At 32.2% G+C, this 4373-nt stretch overlaps 1 non-coding gene across 1 annotated transcript; it reads right to left on the bottom strand.

The window, feature by feature from the left end:
• Positions 1-3913: 3913 nt before the first annotated feature.
• Positions 3914-3984, bottom strand: TRNAG-GCC (transfer RNA glycine (anticodon GCC)). The gene has a single exon. It is a non-coding gene; the product is annotated as a tRNA-Gly (tRNA).
• Between the last annotated feature and the right edge of the window lie 389 nt (positions 3985-4373).

Raw genomic sequence — 4373 nt, 5'->3', positions numbered from 1 at the left:
GTGTAGGGAGTACACTTCTATGTAATATGTATATATATTTATTATGTTTGTTTATCTAATCATGTAATGTGAAGTAAACATATAAATGTATACACTTATATATTGTAATTGTCTTTTTGATCACGTGACTTTTAATACATGATATGAGATAAATATATAAAATGTATAAACTCGTAATATGAAACTTTTTTTTTACCATATAGGGACTCTTTAGTTGCATGGTTCAACTAATTATTGACTAAATCTGGCCAAATCGACTTCTTGATTCAATAAAAATCCAAGAATAAGAAGTTAATTATAACTGATTTCTTGATTCAACAGAAGCATCCTAAAGATGTGAGGTTAATAGGATTTCATCTCAAAGAACAGAAAATATGTAAAAATATTAGAAAAAGAGTTTTTAAAATTTTTTTGAAGAAAAAGTGAGTTATAGCGAGCAAATTAGGGATTTAAATAGAACTATTTTTTTTTTTCTTTTGTCCCTCACATCTATCATCTCTCTTTGCAGTATCCACTTATTTTTGAGCTGCCTAGCCACATGTTATGTGTCTTTTTATTGGTTGTAATTTATTTTTTCTTGGATGAAAGGATATTTAAATTTTTAAATAAGAGAGAAAAGTAAATTAAAAAGAAAAATCAGAGTCGCTGATAAGCACGAATACGTGTACAAAGCAGTAATGGTGAGAGTAATTTAGTAAAAGACTAAAAATGAAAAGCAAGATTTGTGATTATTTGTGGGAGGCTCGGCTGGTTAGAGTTTAGAAGAGTGGAGCCAAGTACATGTCTACAAGTGAGGAGGGAACTCTACGAGGGTCTCATCGCTACGTCACCTTGTTTGGCCACCAAACATCATCCCCTTGGCCATCTTTTGTCCACGTCTGTCCTTGGGTAGGTAGACTTGTGTACTACACAGCTGTTTGTTGATTGAGAAAACAGAATTTATCTATCACGGGCCTAATACAATGCAAGTGTTTATTATTTTTTTTGACCAAATTACAACTTAGTTACTCAGGTTTGAAGAGTTTCATAACTTATACCATATCATTTCAATTTTTTTAATTTAATTATTATTATTATTATATTTTTTGTTAACTTGTAAGATTAAATGACCTCTCGTCATAGACATGTTTGATAAATTAAATTTAATATAAATTTTTAGAGGCCGTTCAAAAACTAAAATCCATATCAAACAACAGTAACAACTAAAGCATTTCTTATGGGAGATTCTGGAAGGTTGTTTAACCTTACAAGTCAGCAAAAATGTCGGAACCGTAACTAACTGTCAAATTATCAATTAACATTTAATTAGACAGTCAAACACATAACAATAGTCAATTGTAAATAAATCAAAACATTAAGTACTAAATTGAAAAAAATAAAATGATAGAGTACAAATTGTGAAACACTCTCAACTTCAGAGATGTAAGTTGTAATTTACTCTTATTTTTTTATCACGTAATCTATCACATAACAAAAGTGATAGACATAAATAATATATACAACTCGTTACATGCAAATTTTATACTATCAAACATCATAAGAGCATCTCTTACTATTCTTACTATTCGGATGATGTCGTATGGGATATGTTAAACATTTTTCTCTGGTGACCTCTGTCTTAGTTTGAAACTATTATTATAGTTTTTTTTTTCTAAGGAAATAACCCGACGAGGGTAAAGCAAAAGTGCAAAGTTGGCTATGATTATATGGACATGTCGCAACTCTACTTCATCAAAGAGACTAATAAGCAACTTTTGAATGTCCTTGACAACAGTGTGAATGTGCCAAGGCACTTTATACCTCTCAGTAAGTTTCTTAAAACCAGAAACAATCGCCGAAAGTAACCCATCAATTAAATCACGAGCATCAGCTATTCAGCTGCCACCACCACCTCAACATCGCCAATATTACGAGCTTTTACAAACATGGGTTTACTATTAGGACGGATAATAAAAATTATAAAACCAGAAGGTGAATGAACTTTAGCCTTAAATGAGCCATCACAATTTGAGCAGAATAAAAGCATCTCTTGCTCTTCAAGTGGTGCCAACTGCCAAATGGGAAATGTTAAATCTTTTTTGGCGACCTGTGTTGGAACTATTAATTGAATAATGCTATAAATTTTAAATTTATTATTTTATAATTTTATATAAAAATGGGTTATAGAGTTCAATTCAAATCTTATCAAAATATCAGTATATTTTAGTCAAAAAACTAAAATTACCTTGCAAACAATAACAACTGTTTTTAGAGGTTTCGATGAGGTTTTTAAATGCTTCACCTGAAAATTAAGACTATTGAGTATAAATATGAAGGAATTGAAAGTATTTAGAGATTTGTGTCATGTGATTGAGCACAAAATTAAAAAACTATCAAAGAGTTTTCTTGAATGTTGGAAGGAGTTGGTGTATTTATAGTAGAAAATTTTGGTGTTGCAATAGTAATAACTAGAAAGGAATTATGTGCGTGCACCACGAATTCACGTTAATTTGTAGCGTGTACAACAATAAAAATAGGCTTAATTAGTCCATTTACGTTTTTCAAAATCCTATAATGGTTCATAAACTAAATTCTGCTGTAATTTAGTCAACAAAATATATGACATGTTCCAATTTGGTTCAAACCGTTAAATCATGTTGGATATATATCTGTCTATTTTGGTCACGTGTTGCGCATGTGGACTAATTATGAGGGACAAAATTGTTCAGTCACGTGGACAAAATAACATGAGTCAATGGTTTGGATCAAATTGAAACACGTCCAACATTTCGTAGACCTAATTGTAACAAAATTTAGCTTTAGACCACATTGAAATTTTGGAAAAAGTAAATGAACTTTTAGTGCAATTAACTCATAAAAATATTTTCAACATTTCATGGTATGTGTGTTCGATCAAAAATTTTGTTCTGGCCCGAATTTATCATTATTCATAATCATCCAAGAAAAAAAATCTTTTGAAGATAAGAGGGCAACTTGAGAATCCTTATTGACCAAAGAAGCTACGCATATGAAGTTATGAACAATATTAAGGCAATTAGTGATTCATGCTACAATCCATGTCTCTTAAGTCCTACTCCCACAAATACAATGATCTCTCCACTCTAAGGGTCACTTTCTAACCCTGTAGGACACCTCTCTTTTAGAGTTTTAGGCCCTTTCAAAATTTAGCTTTAGACCACATTGAAATTTTGGAAAAAGTAAATGAACTTTTAGTGCAATTAACTCATAAAAATATTTTCAACATTTCATGGTATGTGTGTTCGATCAAAAATTTTGTTCTGGCCCGAATTTATCATTATTCATAATCATCCAAGAAAAAAAATCTTTTGAAGATAAGAGGGCAACTTGAGAATCCTTATTGACCAAAGAAGCTACGCATATGAAGTTATGAACAATATTAAGGCAATTAGTGATTCATGCTACAATCCATGTCTCTTAAGTCCTACTCCCACAAATACAATGATCTCTCCACTCTAAGGGTCACTTTCTAACCCTGTAGGACACCTCTCTTTTAGAGTTTTAGGCCCTTTCAAATGTCTCTCCCCTCTTTGCATATTCTTTAGTGTTTAATGCTTCCTATGAGACCTTACCTTGAGTCATCCAAATATTTCATAATCTCATTCATAGTTATTGTTGTTGTAACATACATAATATATCAAAATTATACTTTTTAGGACTCACCATGATATAAATGTTAACAAAAAATATATGTCCTTATTGTATTACTAATTTGTCGTGTCACATCAGCAAAATAACGTGGTACAAACGTTCCCACCCCAAGTTTTTTCCTCCTCCAAGAATTGCCAAAACTCAAGAGAGTTCAGTGTTAAAAAGGTACAAAAGAAAGTGTTATTGTCCCTCTCTGTCTCCAAAAGATGGTCGGCCTTCTGATTTGTGCTAAAAACAAAATAAATGCACCAGCCGGGAATCGAACCCGGGTCTGTACCGTGGCAGGGTACTATTCTACCACTAGACCACTGGTGCTTAATGCTTTTCTTGACAACCATTTTAGTAGTAATCATGTTGTTCATGGTGGGGCCATGTGTTATGTACAAGACAAAACCATTGCTTGGATTCTCGGATGAGTTATCAACGTGCCTGCAGCTTCAGAATTACCCTTTTCTCCTTTAATTCCATGGGACTGGATCAAACATATTTCAAGAAATGGGTCCCACGCTTCTTCAAATTTTCATGAAGTCATTGACTGCTAGTCTCTGCTTCTTCTTAGGACAAGTTGGGAATTAATTACAAAAACGCATTGATTTTAACGGGAAATTCACCCAATTACAAATTTAAGTTAAAAAACATTTATTCGCGTACGAGCGTTCGTCACTTTAAAAAAGATTGTTCACTGAGCACTCAGAAAATATATG

This window comes from Dryas octopetala, chromosome 8 (assembly GCF_963921425.1).
Source record: "Dryas octopetala chromosome 8, drDryOcto1.1, whole genome shotgun sequence".
NCBI lineage: Eukaryota > Viridiplantae > Streptophyta > Magnoliopsida > Rosales > Rosaceae > Dryas > Dryas octopetala.
This window is presented reverse-complemented; position numbering and strand designations above follow the sequence as displayed.